General features: G+C 41.0%; 2 long non-coding RNA genes across 3 annotated transcripts in view; one reads left to right on the top strand and one right to left on the bottom strand.

Moving 5' to 3' along the window:
* Positions 1-19660, top strand: part of LOC310751943 — a 414687-nt gene that overhangs the window by 42612 nt on the left and 352415 nt on the right. The gene's annotated exons all lie outside the window — the stretch shown is intronic.
* LOC310751958 lies at positions 11547-14591 on the bottom strand. The gene is made up of 2 exons (XR_014542721.1): positions 14484-14591; positions 11547-12518 (listed from the first exon to the last, which is right to left on the bottom strand). It is a non-coding gene; the product is annotated as an uncharacterized lncRNA (long non-coding RNA).

The raw sequence follows: 19660 nt of genomic DNA on the forward strand, positions 1-19660 counted from the left end.
CAAATTGAAAATGGGTAAGAAAGCTGAAACAAAGAACAGAGCATGTCAACTGAGAAAAATGGCTCTGCTATGGTCTATTTCTCTTCTTAATTTCCACTTCCAGTTCTGCTAGCCAGTAAAGATCGCAAATATATAATGCTGAATAATTGAATTTATTATTTCGGTCACAGACCAGTTCCAGCCCACATACAATATCAAGGAAGTGATAAAACATGATAGGGATACATTTGAATTTGCAATTAGGTATAACAGGGACAATACAGATATATATATTTAAATATATATAAATTAAAACTTAGTCACTAAGATATAACCTAAAATTATCATTTAAGGCCTTAACCATTGTGATAGCACAGCTTGTTCCCTAAGTTTTATGTCGATCACACAGAATTTGACTACCCTTAATGTGATCTCAGGATCCTTGCCCTCTACCAGGGATTTTAGACATTGAAGTTCAGATTCATTTGGAGATTTTTGCATAGCAGGGGTAATAAATACCGAACGTACATCCCCATAGAAAAGGCAGCGTAACAAGGCATGAGAATGCTGAATAATTAACAAATGGCAAGTTCTAAGAAAGTAAATATAAGATTGTCAAGAGGTATTGCAAGTATCAATAGATATTTTTCAAGAATTCATGCAAAATAATTGCATGAATTATTGTAGCATGACTTACCAGGCTCTGCAGTAAAAGCAACTCGAGTGGAGTGTCTCCGTGCTGAAGGAATCTGGTGATGCTGCTGTGTCTTTTTGGGGTTTTTATACATGGTTACCAAGAGGGTGGTGCCTTTTATTTTCATAAGGTTCTAATTCATTGCTAAAAAAAATGTTTGGGCTACAAGTAACACCCAAGTAGTTTCAAGGAGTGTTTTCACCATTCATAACTCTTCTTGCTCATTGTTGATGTTTCACCCTATAGGTGGGGTCCTACGTGTGGAAATTGCCCTGGGTCAATTGTTCCAAAAGCGCTTTTGGGTGTTGGTGCTTTCTGAGTTCAATCTTATGCTAAACAGAACTGTCCGAGTCTTTTGTGACTCTTCTTTGGTGCATATAACAGATGAGGAATTTCAAGCATAGGAGAAGAATATATGGAAACTAAGAAAAAAACAAATCTCCCATATATCTAAAACCCAAGGTGGCTTCATCAAGAGGATTACAGCAGGCATAGGCAAACTCAGCCGTCCAGATGTTTTGGGACTATAACCTCCATCATCCCTAGCTAACAGGACCAGTGGTCAGGAATGATGGGAATTGTAGTCCCAAAACATCTGGAGGGCTCAGTTTGCCTATGCCTGGATTGTAGAATTGGATTGTGTTCAACCCCGGTCCAAATCTGGAGATTTTGCTTGACCAGCTGTCAACCATTATACAATATTGAAAGACAAAATATATACATATTCCTTGGCTAATAGAACTTGTTCCCCCATGGAACATGGGATTTTGCTGAGTTATGGTGCGTCCAACTTCTTATTTGATTTATGTAAGAATATGAGCTCGGAAGTATTTATACTAGAAAGATTTCATTTTTTCCAAATTTCAGGGCAGCTTTTCGATAACTCCATTCCCAAATAGATTGTGTCCATGTAATGTAGGAGTCACTGAGACGTGTATTGTAACTAATATTGTGGTATGACATGCCATATAATTTACTCTCTTCTAACTAGTTTGCTAAGGTATTCAGGTGAAAATTTGTTAATGTATCATTTATTTAATATCAGCTCATATATCACTAAGCATATCAGGCACGTAAGAAATGAAATGACCAATTTTATTGCTTTATCTGGGGAAACTGCATTTCCTGTATAATGTCAGTTGGGCTCTATATTTTACCCTGGCTGTAATAAACTAATAATTGATTGATATATTATATGCCAAGATGACAGAATCTTTGATTTCAACTATGGATTTTGTAATAATGACATTTCTTTTCATATGCATATTATTTCGTGAATTCATTTCTTGAAGTTTCTGGGTCTTGCATATACTTTAATGTATTTATTATTTCTGATTTTTAATGTTTTACGATACTTATAAACTGCTTAGATTTTTCTTCTAAAAATAAGTAGCATATACCAAAACAATTCACCACCCCCACCCAGCCAAGTAATGGGCACAAATATTGCATTCAAATGTTTTTATTAGTGAAAAGAGCATAGAAAAAAGCAGAAAATTGGAGAAAATTGTTCCACAAAACTGTGTATATTAGACAAAACTCCAAATAGACATTTGTATACAGTGGTACCTCTGGTTGCATACTTAATTCATTCCGGATGTCCGTTCTTAACCTGAAACTGTTCTTAACCTGAGGTACCACTTTAGCTAATGGGTCCTCCCGCTGCTGCCGCGCGATTTCTGTTCTCATCCTGAAGCAAAGTTCTTAACCCGAGGTACTATTTCTGGGTTAGCGGAGTCTGTAACCTGAAGCGTATGTAACCTGAAGCATATGTAACCCGAGGTACCACTGTATTATGAAAAAAAAATCACTTAAAAAAAATGATCCCCCCCCCCCCACAGGACATTTAAAAATAATGCAAACTGGTGTTAAAATGTGGAGAACTGAAGACTGGATTAACATGAAGCTGAGAGAAAACAGAAAATTGACTGATTAGCCCTTTCCTGCCCTCCTGGCTAAGCTGGCAGATGGGAGTGTTGCTGTCAGGATGTTACAAAAAACTATTTCTCAGGATGGAAATCCTTTGCAGCTTTTAAGCATCAACCTCAAGCACGTGCAAAGGGTTATTCAGGCTCTAGACATGCCACAGGATTATTCTTTTGGGATGATAAAAGGACAAGCGCTGTACAACAGTGAAAAGGTTTAAAGCTTTATTGCCCTGTAATCTTTGGAAGAATGCAAAACTGAAACCAAAATTGAGAGATCTGCCCATCTCTGCCCTCCACCCTGCTCTCCTGGCTAAGCGGGTGAATGGGAGTGTTGCTGGCAGGGTGCCTGCTGCCAGCAGGGAGGGGAAGGCTCCAAAATGGGCATTCTGGAGGTGGGGTAGAACTGGCCTGGGTTCCACTGGATCTTGAGTTGTCATGTATAGGGACCAGGCCCCTTTGTTGCACCAACTCAAGAATGGCAATTTTATTGGGACTATTGATGTGGCAACCACTCCACCACTCAATAAAGCCCCAGTGGTGGTACTGGTGGTGAGTTTGGATGGTAGCCTAAATTAAATAAATAAATTGATGATGATGATGATATTTCTTTTTTTATATTGCTGTTTATTTAATGTAGTGCTAGTGGTAGTAACAGTAGCAGTAGCAGTAGTACTTCTTACTTGCAGAAGTTGCCTTGAAAGAACTTTACTCTTAAAGGCTAAGTACACTTCTTCTTGTGGTGCTGGAGGAGACTCTTGAGAGTCCCATGGACTGCAAAAAGATCAAACCTATCCATTCTGAAGGAAATCAACTTTGAGTGCTCCAATACGTTGGCCACCTCATGAGAAGAGAAGACTGCCTGGGGAAAAAACCTCTGATGCTGGGTAAGATTGAGGGCACAAGGAGAAGGGGATGACAGAGGACGAGATGGTTGGACAGTGTTCTCAAAGCTACCAACATGAGTTTGACCAAATTGCAGGAGACAGTGGAAGACAGGAGTGACTGGCGTGCTCTGGTCCAAGGGGTCACGAAGAGTCGGACATGACTAAATGACTAAACAACAACAACACCACCACTTCTTCTTCTTCTTCTTCTTCTTCTTCTTCTTCTTCTTCTTCTTCTTCTTCTTCTTCTTCTTCTGTCACCCATCTGACTGGGCTGCCCCAGCCACTTTGGGCAGCTTCCAGCAAAATATTAAAAACCCTCCAACAGTAAAAACTTCCTTATACAAGGAATGCTTCCAAATGTCGTCGAAAAATCAGTTAGTTGTTTATTTCCTTGACATCTGATGGGAGGTCATTCCACAGGAAAGGTGCCACTACCAAGAAGGCACTCCGCCTGATTCCCTGTAACTTCAGTTATCACAGTGGGGAGCCACCAGAAGGCTCTCAGAGGAGGACCTCAGTGTCCAGACTGAACAATGGGGATGGAGATGCTCCTTCAGATATGCAGGGCTGAAGCTGTTTAGGGCTTTAAAGGGCAGCACCAACATCTTTAAAAAAAACACACAACTTTTTTATTTGTAATATATAACAACATTATGTAAAAAAATAAATCAATACATACAAGTCATATTTGGATGGGTTTGTCTGATATACAAGACTACCTTTTGTGTCATTATTCTTATTTTAATAATACAGTACTTAGGGGATAGTTTATATACCACTGTTTCCTCTTAGCCAATCAAGACGTTTTAGGAAAGTTATTGTGAAGCTGGTGTTGAGATCCAGGTTTTACTAGCTGTTGACCATAGAATAAATCCATACCACTGTCCTACAAAATCACGTTCCACATTTGCTTGTTTTTGCCTTATCAGTCTTTCCACTAAAGCATAATGCTGATTTTTGGTGTGTGTTCTCGAACTCTTCCTTCATAGTCAATTTCTTGCTACCACCCATCTAGCTGTAGCTGATAGCATTGTGATCATCTCTTAATATGCTGCATCTGAATTTTGCTCATCAAATATAGCTAACAATGGAACGGGGTAAAACTAAAACTGCTCTCCAGCCCTGTCAGTCACTTGTAAGTCTGTAAGGAGGAGGAGGACCTCCTTGTTTATCATTCACACTCAAGTGTGTGGGAGGAGAAACATGATCTGCAATAAAACTTTACAAGCCACATTAAAATGATGAACAGGGGTTTAAGAATCCAGGGCTGTAATCTTGTAATTTGCACATGGATATGAAAGTAAATAAAGGAAATAAAAATCTTTTGGAGCACACTTGTCCTTCCCCCAAGCAGTAAATGTTCTTGAGAATGTCAATTATCAGAGAAATAAAGTTTTCTGGTGCTATTGATACACAAGTCTGCACCATGATACTCTCTGGTTGAAAGTCAATGGAGATGATTATTTCATCTCCATACTCTACCATGTAGGAAGCTCTGAAACTGGTGGGGACCTTTGGCCCTCCAGATGTTGCCGTACTACAAATCCCATCTGCTCTAGCAAGCATGGCCAATGGCTAGGCATGGTGATGCTGTAGTTCAACTTTTGGAGGGCCAAAAATTCCCAACCCCTGCTCTAAATGACTCCTATGTCAGGGGGGGAAATCTGATCCCAGTGACTTAATAGAAATGTTCTAACATGGACATTTCTGATCTGAGGTCTTACTTCAGTTCTTGGGCCAATATTTTTGGGTAATCATTTGAAATAACTCACAACAAAAACTGGGTTTGCCTTAATTGCAGTCTTGGCCCGGATGGCTCATATATTGGGAAACAGATATTCCACAGAACGGAAGCTATCAATTGTGCCATGAAATGTCTCTGTCACTCCCATTAGTTTGGAAGATGGTTTACTGAAGAGGGAGGTGGGTTGGTCATATGAAAAGAATGTGTGGTGCTTAAAATGCCTGTTTGGGAAATGGATGAATCTGGAATAGCAAAAAATTGGCTGGAATCATTTTGGGAAGGAAGGGAATGTGAGTTCCCGGGAACATTACCACATCTTAGGGAATGCCTATGTTGGACAGACTTAACAAGCAAGGTGCCAAGGGCTAAATGTTTATTTGAGGCTCTAAATGTGTCATGTTTCAGACCAATATATACAAGGTGTGACAGCAATGTTAATTGAATGGTCACAGCAAGAAATATTCAAACATACATGCCTTACAGGGCTTCAAAGTAGGCCCCCTCTGATACAATGCACCGTTGACAACGTTTGTAGAACTGTTGGAATCTTCTGGAGAAGTCCTCTTTTCGTACTGCTTTCAGTTCCTTCATCACAGCAGCTTGGACGTGTGAAATGTTGGAAAATCTGTGCCCTTTCAGTGAAGATTTCGGTTTTGGAAAAAGAAAGAAATCCGGTGGGGCCAGATTGGGAGAATATGGAGGGTGGGACAACTCAGAAACCTCAGTAACGATTTCACGTGGAATATGCAATTCTTCTGCCATCATTCGGACGGACAAAGGCCGATTCTGCATCAATAACTCACAAACTCTGTCTACATTTGCTGCCGTTCTGCTTGCCACCATTCTGCCATACTAAGGGTCATCTTTGATGGTTGCTGTCCTTCACGGAAACGCATAAACCTCTCACACACTGTCTTTCAAGTTACAGCTTCCTCTCTGTACACAATTGTGAGCGTTTTGTGGGTTTCTGATGCTGACTGTATGTTTGAATATTTCTTGCTGTCCGATTTCTGTGACTATGCACTGAACTTTCCGGTCACACCTTGTATATTGGGTCTGAGTCAGAAGGGTGAGCTTCTCAGGACATCTTTCTTCAGGATTACGAAAGCATCCTTTGGTGATTTCTGAAGCAGCATTGGTAAAAAGTGCTGGCTCAGTCTGAGGGAGGGCGAAAAAAGATTTTCCTCTGAATTGGCTTTGTGATCCTATGTTCTTTCTTTTGTTCTCTTTTGATGTAGCCCATAGTCTTCATGACACACATAGAGAGACAGAGACAGAGAGAGATGCCATAAACTAAATACAGGTGATGATTAACCAATGAAACATTCTTGTATTGGTTCACAGTCCTACAGAAACCTAACCAGGCCTGTCCAGACCTCGGGCTTGCCTGAAACAGCCCTTTGGAAATAGGCCAATGATTACAAATGATGGTTGCTAAGGATGGTTACAAATAAGGCCTGGCAAAGTGACTCTTTCAGTCTCCCCTTAGATGCCAGAGACTTAATTACAATTATACAGGCGCACCTGCCATCAGTTTTGCATAAATGACCCAGCACACCGCAGCTGAATGCTCTTGACAAAGGTTGCATCAACTCTTCCTGGAAGGATGATTAGGAAGTAAGCGAAGCCTTGAGGCATGACTCTTGACTTGAGGCATAACATTATTTCTTAAATATGCTTAGCTAAGTGATGGACATGGGAAATGACTTAGAATAATTATAGTAATTTCAGGGCCCTCCAGATTTGTCGTTCTTTAATTATTGTGTGAAGAGAGAGAGAGAGAATTGGTTCATCACACTTGGGAGACAGGCAGAAAAAGTTAAGAGGTCTTATTATTACTATTATTTTAAAAAGTCTGATCAAGAGGAATTCTTGCAAATCCTCTTTACTAGACTGGTTAACTTCAAGCTTGGAGGGGGTTAAACCCTCCAAGGTTTAACAATAACTTATAAATTACTGAAACCATCCCTTTGCAATTCCCCTGTTTTCCATAAGCAATTGTTCAAATCTAACTAAGTTTCTATTTCTTTGATCTTTAATAACAATCTTTGACACTAAAGATTGAATCTGGTACCCTGAGAAGCATGGTATCAGAATATTATCCACTTCCCTTTCAATCTCCTATATTGTTAGGTATTGTTAAAGGTTCTCCCTATGATTTAAAATCTTTTAGGCTACATAACTTTTTCTCTCTCCAATGAACTATACCATAAGAGTCACACACATTTTTTAAAACCCCTGGATGATATTTTAACAGCAATAAGGGGGAAAGTCCTGGGACTAATTCTTAGCTCCTTTTACACATAACTTTTAAAAATGCTGATGTAAAACTGCTTTCAATCCAACACAGGTAATGAAATTTATGGGTTGTTGTTTTGTTTTGTTTTGTTTTAAAAAGGACACATTGTTAGTGGGGTTGAGTTCACCCCCTTGTTCTAATTCTTATTTTAACTTTTTGAAATTTTTTAATTGTTGTTAATTTTTCTTACTGATATTTTATTATTTTATCTCTTGTAAACTGTATAGAGAGGGTTTTTTTTACAGTGAAGAAATGTATACATTTTATGAACTACCACACTAAATAAATGTATCTATTGTCTGTTGGGATCTTCATTCATAAATTCAATCAGATGATGCAATCACACATTCTCCTCCCACATTCTGTGCTAATTTTTAAAACCCATTCTTTTTTTAATCCTAAAATGTTTAGAATTAAAACTAAATAAATTTGACTGCTTTGCCATTTACATAGTTGTTTATTGGGAGCTATAACTGGGCTGGGGGGGAGGAGGAGGAAATGAATATAATAACCTGAATTAATTTAAATCCATAATTTTCCCCTTATACATTATTTGTCATTTCATAGATCTGGGGAGAGACTTTTTACTGAATGGCAGAAATTAATAAATAGTAGAATTTAGATAACACTTGGGATATGAAGGAAAAATACAAGCTGTAGAACTGTGCCACACAAGAAATTCCTGGCTTTTGCAAACTGGCCTGGCTAGGCTAGCTAAGTGCAGAGCCATTGAGAAACAAGGAGCCAGGCACTAGGCCACTGGGGCAATTGGCAATGCAAAAAACTTGATTCTTATTGTTCTAGGGGTCTCATATACAATAAAGCATAATGCTGGTGGTCAACAAAAGAGGTTTAAAGACTGTAGTATAATGCAGTATATGTATATGTAAAGTATATGTAATATATTATGGTATATTATATTATATGTAATGTAGTATATGTAATGTAGAATGTAGTATAAACACCAACAATTGGGAAACACTTGCCTGCAAACGCTCCAATTGGAGAACAGGCTTCACCAAAGGTGTCATGGGCTTTGAAGACACTCAAACTCAGGATGCAAGGGAGAAACACGTGCTAAGAGGAAGGCACGCTTGGCAAATCCACACCATGATCAACTCCTGCCAGGAAACCAATGTCCCCACTGTGGAAGGACGTGTGGATCCAGAAGTGGCCTCCACAGTCACTTACAGACTCACTCTTAAAACTGTGTTTATGGAAGACAATCTTACTCGGCTACGAGGGATCGCCAAAGAAGATATAAATATATATTGTGACATACAAATTTTTAGAATAAAAATCACAATGTACATGGTGGTCAGCTGGTGACAATGGAGAGGTTATCTAAACAGAAAAGGTTATCTACTCAGAAAATACACTGGATGCATTTAACGCTCCGGGGGAGGGGGGGGATCAGGATTTTAGAGATGCTTAGGTGGGGCATGGCAAAAAAAAAAGACTGGGAACCACTGGTCTAGAGTCTCCTGCTGGGGGGCTGTGTTACTGGTTTTACTGCCCCAATGGTTTTTAATTGTTTTTCAATGGCTTTTAATCTGTGGGTTTAAAACTTTTGGTTAGGTTTTGTTCTTGTCTCAAATAAAAGGGCATAGGATATGCCTGGGAAGAGAGGAACAGGCTGCCTCTGAAGACAGTTCGGAAACTCCAGCTGGTGCAGAATTCGTCCATCAGGCTGCTCACCGGAGCAAGATGGTTTGAGCATATTCCCCTGATCCTGGCCCAACTGCACTGGCTACCGATTAGTTTCTGGGCCCAATTCAAAGTGTTGGTTTTGACCTATAAAGCCTTGAATGCCTCAGGACCACAGTACCTCAGGGGCCACCTCTCTCCATATGAAGCTATCCAGACTCAGCAATAATCGCATTATTGGCACAATCTTCCTTCAGAGGGTGTAAAACACCATCAAGAGTCAGGGGTGGAGGAAGGGGGGTGCGGTGAGGGCGGTCCGCCCTGAGTGTCACCCCTGAGGGGGGTGACAAAATGTCGGGTGGCACTCACCACGGGGCCTGCAGCGCGCCCGAGCCACGCATCTCTCCTGGGAGTGACGCGGTGGCTTGGATGCCCGCAGGTTCTGTTCTGCCCCAAGTGGTCCACCCGTTGCCTCCCCCCCCAGCTGCAGTCTTTAACATCAGCAGTCAGGAGAGTTTCAGCCCTGTTTCTGAGTTTGTTTAAAATCTAAAACAGCTTATTTTGTATTCCTTTGTAAGTTTTTTTGTTAAACCTTTTTGTAAAGGCAATACTAGAGTTTTTATAGCCAAGTCCTCAATTTCTTATTACTACTGCTTGGCTCTCTTAAATTGGGCTATGTCTAAAACTTGTCATTAAGGTTTTCATACCTTTTTTGTAAACTCAGTGAAGCTTTTCAGCCCTGCTCTTGAGTTTGTTTAAAATCATTTAAGGTTTATAATTTCTTTATTTCCTTCTGAGGAAACTGATTAGTTCAGTGAAACGAGTTTTGTAGCTGGCATCTCATTAAGTCTTTGTTTAATTCTAGGTTAATTTTTTTCCTTAAACTTTTTGATTTTTGTTATTTAGTTTAACTCTATGGTCGATTACTTCTCGTTTCAGGGATTTTCATGGGATTTCATTTGTTTTGTGTAATTTCTTGGTTCCATGACTGTCTTTTTTTCCAGTGGGAGGAGGCAGGCAGACTCCCCGGAGGCCCTGTGGAGTGTCCCGCCCCGGCTGGCTCTGCCCCTGGGTGCAGGGCACGTTCGCCGCCCCAGGCGCCCAATCGGCTTGCTCCACTGCTGTCAAGAGCAGCCACCTCCCGTCCATCTGGTCTAGGGAACCGCACACTAGCAGTGCTTCAGTCTTACATGGATTGAGCTTCAGTTTATTGCCTCTCATCCAGTCCTTTATTGAGACAGGGCAATAGTCCAGCACATCCACTGCCCCAGCACCAGGCGGTAAGGTGAAGTAGAGTTGAAAGCTCCCAAGGGCCAAACTAATACTTCTACAGTGACCAGTTTTCTTCAAGAGACAGCAATTTTGTTTAACCTCTGAATCACATATTACTCAGTAATATTTTTTTTTTGGCCAAGGTGCAATGCAGCTCCTCCAGGAATACTATTGATGGATCTTCATATGTGACTGTTTCAACCTGACAAATTTTTTGTGTTATTTCCTCATTTTTTGTTAAAGTGGGAGAAGCACTGAACGATGTATCTGGGAGAGGCCGTAATATGGTATCCATCCACTGTGACCCTATAGGCTTTTTCTATCTCATACAATATAATATATAAAATTGGTACTATTGAATTAAGCAAATTTGCCAAAGTTTTTTTTAAAAGGTATTCTGCTTCAATCTCTTCTTTAATTCAATGCAGACTCCAATCATATTGCCTTAACGTTTATTTTCTGCTTCTTCTAACCTAATTTTTAATGCCTGCATTCTTTTTAAAATTTCCTTAGAGGTTTTTTTTCATTAATTATAACCTTATTCATAGCTTTTGATTCAATTTGGTGGTATCATCCAGGCAGGTTCTCAGATCAGGTTTTTTTGTCTGTGTCTCTAAAGGTGCCATTAGTTTCAATTATTGTTTTTTGAAGGGAGACCTGTAGTTCTTTCGACATTTGTCCAGACAGTTTTTCCGTGTCATATGGCCAGCATGGGGAAACCAGAAACTCTGTTTACCTTCCTGCTGGAGCGGTACCTATTTATCTACTTGCACTTTGACGTGCTTTCGAACTGCTAGGTTGGCAGGAGCAGGGACCGAGCAACAGGAGCTCACCCCGTCGAAGGGATTCAAACCGCCAACCTTCCAATTGGCAAGCCCTAGGCTCTGTGGTTTAACCCACAGCGCCACTCCCATCCCTATGTTCAGCTCTTAGATCAGCTCTTAGATGCTTAAAAAAAAAAGTACATACTTTAACACACCCAGGAATTTATACACACACACGCCACAGACAGATTACTGGTATATTTGGGCTGCAGTAGTAGCCCTACTTTTACCTCAGAAGCATCATATGAAAAAGAACGGCAGAGAACTTGAAATTTTGATGCAGTAAAGGCTTTATTTTGAAAGAGAAGAGACACACAATCCCAGAGTTTGAATACAGATGTGCAAAGGTTAGCAAGGCAGGTTAACAAGACAACGAGGACACTGAAATGTGGTGGTGTTGTTTTTTAAGGTAACATGAAGCAACCTGTGACAACACAGAGGACTAACACCTGCAAACATTGAGTAGAGTTTACTATTTGAAAAGCCTGTTAAACAATGTCACTACATTTTAATAGACAGCCTACAATGCTTGTTTTGGAACTGAGAAGGTGAGCAGCAATGGACAAGTCTCTATGGTGAAGGCTTGCCCACACACCTTCCCCTACAACTGTAGCTACAGAGGAGCATTGGATTTCATGTATGCCACATTTCTCAGCTCAAACAGGGCAGGAGTGAGGCCACACGTGATATTCTTGCCCTTAGAACATGGCTCAGAGTCCAAAGTGTTGCAGTACGGTGGATGACATGTGTGGATGAGTTTCCCAGTAGACGCAAAAACAGGTTCTTGAAGATAGAAGTTTTCATCCCTGGCCTGCAACTCAGGGGTTGTACAAGTTGAACATACATTTCTAGAAAGCACATCTATACATTCAGTGGATGTAACATATTCATTTCTTTCTCTGTCTTCTTCGTCATATACATTCTGTGGACAGCGGTTTTGGGATTTAGAATCTCTGGCACGGGCTGCATCCACTCTGGCATCCAGACTGGAATTTCTGCGAATAGATGCTTGCAGAACTCAGACGGGAGTTGTACGCCCCACGGCTTGCACCTTCATTGTAGGAAATCATGCGAGCACAAGGGTTGCATTGCTCAATGCCAAAGGGTTGGTCAGGGCAGTACAGAGCTGGCCCGGGGATGGTCAGGACAAAGGGAGGTGGCTGAATCGTGACGGTGGAGGCAGGGCAGCTGGCGAAGCATTGGTTATATTGTGCAGACATCTTGGCTGAACAGGTTTCGTGGATCTGAAGGGACACATACAAGTAGGGAATGGATGAAGCACACACGATTAAGAAATGAATGAATTTCACAGTGTTCAGGTTCACCAACAGACATTTATGTATGTGCAAATCTTCAGAGGTGAAAAAAACAAACAATCTAATAAGGGGTTAAGGCCACATTGTATAGTAAAGAACCCCTGGATGGTTAAGTCTAGTCAAAGACGACTATGGGGTTGTGGCTCTCATCTCACTTTCAGGCCGAGGGAGCTGGCGTTTGTCCACAGACAGCTTTCTGGGTCATGTGGCCAGCATAACTAAACCGCTTCTGGTGCAATGGGACACCTTGATGGAAACCAGAGCACACAGAAACACCTTAGCAGTACCTATTTATCTACTTGCACTGGAGTGCTTTTGAACTGCTAGGTTGGCAGGAGCTGGGACAGAGCAACGGGAGCTCACCCCGTTGCAGGGATTCGAACCGCCAACCTTCTGATCGCCAAGCCCAAGAGGCTCAGTGGTTTAGACCACAGCGCCACCCACATCCCTATATTGTAAAGTACTGATGAAACAAATTAATGGACATAAGAAGAGCCCTTCTCATCCAGCAACCTGCTCTTATAGTGGCCAACCAGGTGGCAATGGGAAGCTGGAAAGGAGAACCTGAGTGCAATAGCAAATCACTCCATTTGTGGTTCCCAGCAACTGGCACACAGAGGTATATTGGCTTTGACAATGGATGCTGAATATAGGCATTGTGGCCAGTAGCCACTGATACCATTATCCTCCACAAAGCCAACATCAGTCTACCTTAGTCCTACTCAGCATAGGCCCACTGATTATCTAACAGGGACAATTTAGGTCTGGGATGGTGTCCTTCTAATGCTGCGGACTACAGCTCACACCAACCCAAGCCACCTTGGCCAATTGCCAAGGAAACCGGGCTTGTAGTTCAAAGAATCCAAAGGCTACACCTGCCTTAGGTCCATTCATTTCATTTGGCCTATTTTCAATATAACTTAATTAGATACAATCTATTTTAAAAAATAAAAATAAAAAAAGTTACTGGAGCACATGTTCCATCCCAGTACGTTTCTGAGCACAATTCGATGTATTGGTGCTGACCTTTAAAGACCTAAACGGCCTTGGTCCTGTATACCTGAAGGAGTGTCTCCACCCACATCTTTCAGCCCGGACACTGAGGTCCAGCGCCGAGGGCCTTCTGGTGGTTCCCTCATTGCGAGAAGTGAGGTTACCGGGAACCAGGCAGAGGGCCTTCTCGGTAGTGGCTCCCGCCCTGTGGACCGCCCTCCCATCAGATGTGAAGGAAATAAGCAGCTATCTTATCTTTAAAAGACATCTGAAAGCAGCCCTGTTTAGGGAAGTTTTTTTAAATATTTAATTCTGTATTGTTTTTAACACTTGATTGGGAGCCGCCCAGAGTGGCTGGGGAAACTCAGCCAGATGGGTGGGGTATAAATATATTATTATTATTATTATTATTATTATTATTATTATTATTATTATTACCTATTGGAAACCTGCCATCAAGAACTTGACCAGCTATTTCTAATCATTATTGGTAAATCTACACTCCCTTGACTGCATTTCATTGATGCTCACCTTCCACTCAATGATAGACAACTAACCCTAGACTCTGTGCGAACATCACCACCATCCTAAGGTATTACTAGTAGCATCTAATCATCAATACTCTGTGAGTATTGATACCTTCCTCCTCAAAATGGGTAATAAATCTGGAACAAAGAGGAGAGCACCTCAACAGAAAAAGAAGTGGCTCTGAAAGAGTTATTTCTTCTTCTTCATTTCCGCTTACTAACCAGCAGAGAGAACAAATATTAGGTGCTGAACTATTCTGATAAGCCAGAATTTATTCATGTTTTAATTAACAAAAAGGCAAGCTGGAGAGAAGGAAACCCAAAATTGCCCATAGGTTTCATAGAAGTTAAAACGTATTCCATCATGACTTACCAACTCTGCAGTGAAAAGAACTCAAGTGGAGTGTCTCTGCGCTGAAGGAATCGGGTGTTCTTGCTACGTTTCTTCAGGGTTTTTATAGACGGTTTCCAAGAAGATGATGCGTTTTGTTTTCACAAAGTTCTAATCCATTGCCAAATACATGTTTTCCACGTGAGTTAACACCCAAGTAGTTTCAAGGAGTGTTTTCACTATTCTCTTCATCACTGCTAATGTTTCACCTTATAGGTGGGGTTCTGTCTGTGGAAATTGCTATGGGTCAATTTTCCCCCCAAATGCGTATTTTTTTTGGGGGGGGGGGGTTGCTGTTTTTCGAGTTAAATACTATCCAAAGCAGAGATGACCAGGCCGTTTACTATTCTTATTTGGGGGTGGGGGCGGGTGGAGAAAAACAGCTAAGGATTTTTCACGGTAGGGGAAGGAGTTCTGAAAAGAAACAAAACTCACAGTAATAATAATAATAATAATAATAATAATAATTTTATTTATATCCCATCCTCCCCACCCGAAGCCGGGCTCAGAGCAGCTAACAACAGTAAAAATAACACAGTTTACATAAAATGACAATCAATTAATTGAAATACATTCTAAAATCAATTCATTCTAAAATCATTTCAGAGTCAAATTAATGGCAACCATTGGGCTAGAGTTCTATAAGGATTACAGAAGGAGAGAAGGGGAGAAGGGGTCAGACTGTGCCTTGGGGGTCACTTATGTATCTAAGTATCTAAGTATCTAAGTATCTAAGTATCTAAGTATCTAAGGAGGTTATATTGTGATTATCATAGATCTAGACTCAGACATAATTCTTGCCGGGATTTGGAGAAGCTGCTAGCCAGATTTCCATGGTTCAAAGATATCTAAAGGCAAAAGGCTTACTCTTCGGCTAATAGAGCTTCTCTACCCATGGAACATGGGCAATAAATTCATTTTGGCTTTACCTTCTCTTTGTTTTAACTTCTAATTTTTCAAGCAAAGATAACAAGAACAAAGATACTAATTCATAACGTTGTTCTATGCATGCTTTAATAGAGTTGTAATTGAGTTTAAGATGTATTTTAGTTTTCATGTAGGATTTAAATGTATTGATTTTCTTCTTTGTTTTTTTACATAGAAATTTATTAAAGATTTTTAACATATTAGGCAATAAAATCCAAAATCTTTTATAGAAAGATATTTAAAAGCAACATATCAAAGGAAAAAAATAATGTAAAAAATATATATAATGCAACATTCATGATCCTCATAAAACTACAGTAGTACCTTGGTTCTCGAACTCAATCCATTCTGGAAGTCCGTTCTTCTTCCAAAACGTTCAAAAACCAAGGTGCAGCTTCTGATTGGCTGATTGGCCCCAGAAACAATGCCGACAGCCAAATCGGACATTTGGCTTCCAAAAAACGTTCGCAAACCGGAACACTTACTTCTGGGTTTGCGGCATTTGGGAGCCAATTTATTTGTCAACTAAGCCATTTGGGAACCAAGGTACCACTGTAATTGTGTTTTATGAGGCTCGTGAATATTGTATTTTATATTTTCTTTTTATTATGTATCTATATATGTCCCTCTGTCACAATTTCACCTCAATCTTCCATCCATATATCAAGAGTTGAATCCCCCCAGTGTGGTGTAGTGGTTAAGAGTGGTAGACTCGTAATCTGGTGAACTGGGTTCAATTCCCCACATGCAGCTGCTGGGTGACCTTGGGCTAGTCACACTTCTCTGAAGTCTCTCAGCCCCACTCACCTCCCAGAGTGTTTGTTGTGGGGGAGGAAGGGAAAGGAGAATGTTAGCCACTTTGAGACTCCTTTGGGTAGTGATAAAGCAGGATATCAAATCCAAACTCCTCCTCCTCCTCCTCCTCCTCCTCCTCCTCCTCCTCCTCTCTTCTTATTCTTATTCTTCTTGAGAGGTTTCCCCCCATTCCTTAGCCTCACACTCTGAGAAAACCCACTATGATATTTCTCTCTCCCTCTTTTGATGTGCCATATGGTCTTAACTCAACACATGTACCACATGTACCATACACATTCTTGATTTGTTTCATAGTCTTACAGAAATCTAACCGGGCCAGTCTAGCCCTCTCGGGCATGTCTGAAACAGCCCTCTGGAAGCAGGCCAGTGATTACAAATGATGTTTGCTAATGATGGTTACAAATAATGGCTGGCAAGTGGCCCATCGAGTCTCCCCTTTGATGCCAGAGACGTAATGGAAGTTAAACATGTGTACCTGCCATCAGTTTTGCATAAATGACCCAGCATGTCACAGCTGGATGCTCTTGACAAGGCTTGTATCAACCCTCCCTGGAAACAGAAGGATCAGAAAGTAAACAAACCTTGGGGAATAACATTGTTTCTTGGCTTGAGGTGGAACGTTATTTCTTCACTAAGCAATGGCCGCAGAAAATGACTTGGAGTAATTATAGCCATTTCATGCCCTAGCAAATTGTTGTGGTTCGCTAAATACAGTTCCATGCAGAACACCCTGGAGGCTAGCAGAAAGAGTCTACTGAAAAGGATTTATTGCAATTCCTCTTGGTCAGACTGGTGCACTTCAAGCCTGGTGTTTGTGTGAATGCAGCTCTCTAGGTCTCACTATCTGGCTCTCCCCTGACCACATGTCCTCACTTGTCCTGCCACACACACACACACAGAGAGAGAGAGAGAGTGAGAGAGAGAGAGAGAGAGAGAGGTTGGCTGCAATGTGTTCTTGAACTCAGAGAAGGGTATAGAATCATAGTCAAAGACTTGTCAAGCTGGAAGGGACTCTGAGGATCATCTAGTCCAACCCCCCATGCAATGCAGGAATCTCAGCTAAAGCATCCATGTCACATGGACACCCAACCTCTGCTTAAACTTCCAATGAATGAGAGCCCACATCCTTCCAAGGGAGCCCGTTCCCACTGTCAAACAGTTCTTTGTTTCAGAAAGTTCTTCCTGATGTTTTGTCTGAATCTCCTTTCTTGTAAGTTGTAATAATAATAATAATAATAATAATAATAATAATAATAATAATAATACCTCATCTGTCTTATTTATTTATTTATTTATTTATTCATACCCCGCTCATCTGACTGGGCTTCCCCACCACTCTGGGCTGCTTTCAACAAAATATTAAAATACAGTAATGCATCAAACATTAAATGCTTCCCTAAACACGGCTGCCTTCAGATGTCTTCTAAAAGTCTGGTAGTTGTTGTTCTCTTTGAAGTCTGGTGGGAGGGCGTTCCACAGGGCGGGTGTCACTGCCGAGAAGGCCCTCTGCCTGGTTCCCTGTAACTTGGCTTCTCGCAGTGAGGGAACTGCCAGAAGGCCCTCGGCACTGGACCTCAGTGTCCGGTAGAACGATGGGGGTGGAGACACTCCTTCAGATATACTGGGCCGAGGCCATTTAGGGCTTTAAAGATCAGCACCAACACTTTGAATAGTGCTCAGAAATGTACTGAGAGCCAATGTATGGAGGTCCTGGGCTGCCAAGAAGACAAGACCCCCCTCTAGGCCTCGCTGATGTGGTCCAAAGCAAAGCAGAGCAGTACATTTGCCTGCAGAAGTTCCTGGTGAAGCAGTATTTATCATTCCACTGTACTGGGAATTGTAGCTATGTGAGGGGAATAGAAAAAACCTGATGACTCTCATCGACTGTAATAAACTACAGTTCCCAGAATTATTTGGGGCAGCCATGGCTGTTTAAAATGTGTGGTGTTGATATGACCTTCAACAGTTAGGAGGGTTTGTGTGCTTTTTTAAAAATAGCAACTGATAGGTAATAAATCTGAAAGCTAAAAATTCTGCATAGTATAAATGGTCTTCATTGCTCACCTGGAAAATAACAGTGAAGGGAGGGAACCTCAAAGCTCGTATCGCAAGACATGCTGCTTCAGGGAAGGGCCATAGCTCAGTTGTAGAGCATCTGCTTTACACGCACAAGTTCACAAGTTCAATCTTCGGCATCTCCAAGGTAGGGCTGGGGAAAGGATCCAGCCTGAAACCTTAGAACGCCACTCCCAGTCAGTGTAGACAATACTGTTCCTACAGTAACTGGCGCCCATTGAAGGCAAGTCAAGAGGACAGAGATGTGAGAGAAACAGATATTGGAAAGAAAATCCATGCAACGTGATGTGGGTGGAGAAAGGGCCTTCAGCCATGTATCATAGTTTTGAGAGGTGGTGTTTCAGGCTTTTATGGTATGCGCACAAAAGTCTTGCAAATACCAAGGGAGTCCCTCTTTTGATCTATGGAATGTGGGTGTGCACCAGGAACACCCCAGTGATACAGTACTTCAGGGATCTATGGTTTCATTTCGTGTTTCCTGTGCAGTTAGGTACAGACAAATATGTCCATTTTGGGTTCTCTAAGGTCACATTCATGCCATGAGAAAGCAAGAAGGACGTATGTTCCATACCTTTCAACATTCCTCAGGTGAAAATAGGGACATTTGTTTCACATCAGAGAGCTTCTCCTGCGGTCAAATACACTTATACATCTGTCACGTTGAGCAAATTAAAACCTCTCAGCCTAACCCACCTCACAGGATTGTTGTAAAGAAAGCAATGTGTGAAGGAAATGGTCGTGTACAACACCTTCAATAGATAAATGGAATGGAATAAAATTTCAGCTGTATACTGCCTTGAGTTCCTGTCAGGGGAAAAGGCAGGAGATAATAAAGATAGTGATAATGATAATTAAAATAATGGAAACTGTGAGAATGATCAGGAATATACCAGAAAGTAAATCCTATTGAACTCAGGGGGACTTACTTTTGAGTAAAATATGCTTAGGATTGCAGTGTAAGATTGCACTGCCTTTACCCAGTTACCTGGGAGTAAGTTTCAGGCACCTCAACTTCCCAAAAAGCAAAATGTGTGGGTCACCATCATGCTTTCTGAGCTTTAATGTAGGAAGAACTTGTTGCATTCCAGGGCCTCAACTCATGAGAATATGTGCAATGAGTTACAGCCTCTGCACTCTTTAGGAAATGTGTAAGATTTCCCATTTAGCTCTAGATAGATGGATAGATAGATAGAGATAGATGATAGATACATGATAGATGATAGATATAGATAGATAGATGATAGATAGATAGATAGATAGATAGATAGATAGATAGATAGATATAGATATAGATAGATATAGATAGATAGATGATAGATAGATGATAGATAGATAGATAG

Source organism: Podarcis filfolensis (genome assembly GCF_964270895.1).
Source record: "Podarcis filfolensis genome assembly, chromosome: 16".
Classification (NCBI taxonomy): domain Eukaryota; kingdom Metazoa; phylum Chordata; class Lepidosauria; order Squamata; family Lacertidae; genus Podarcis; species Podarcis filfolensis.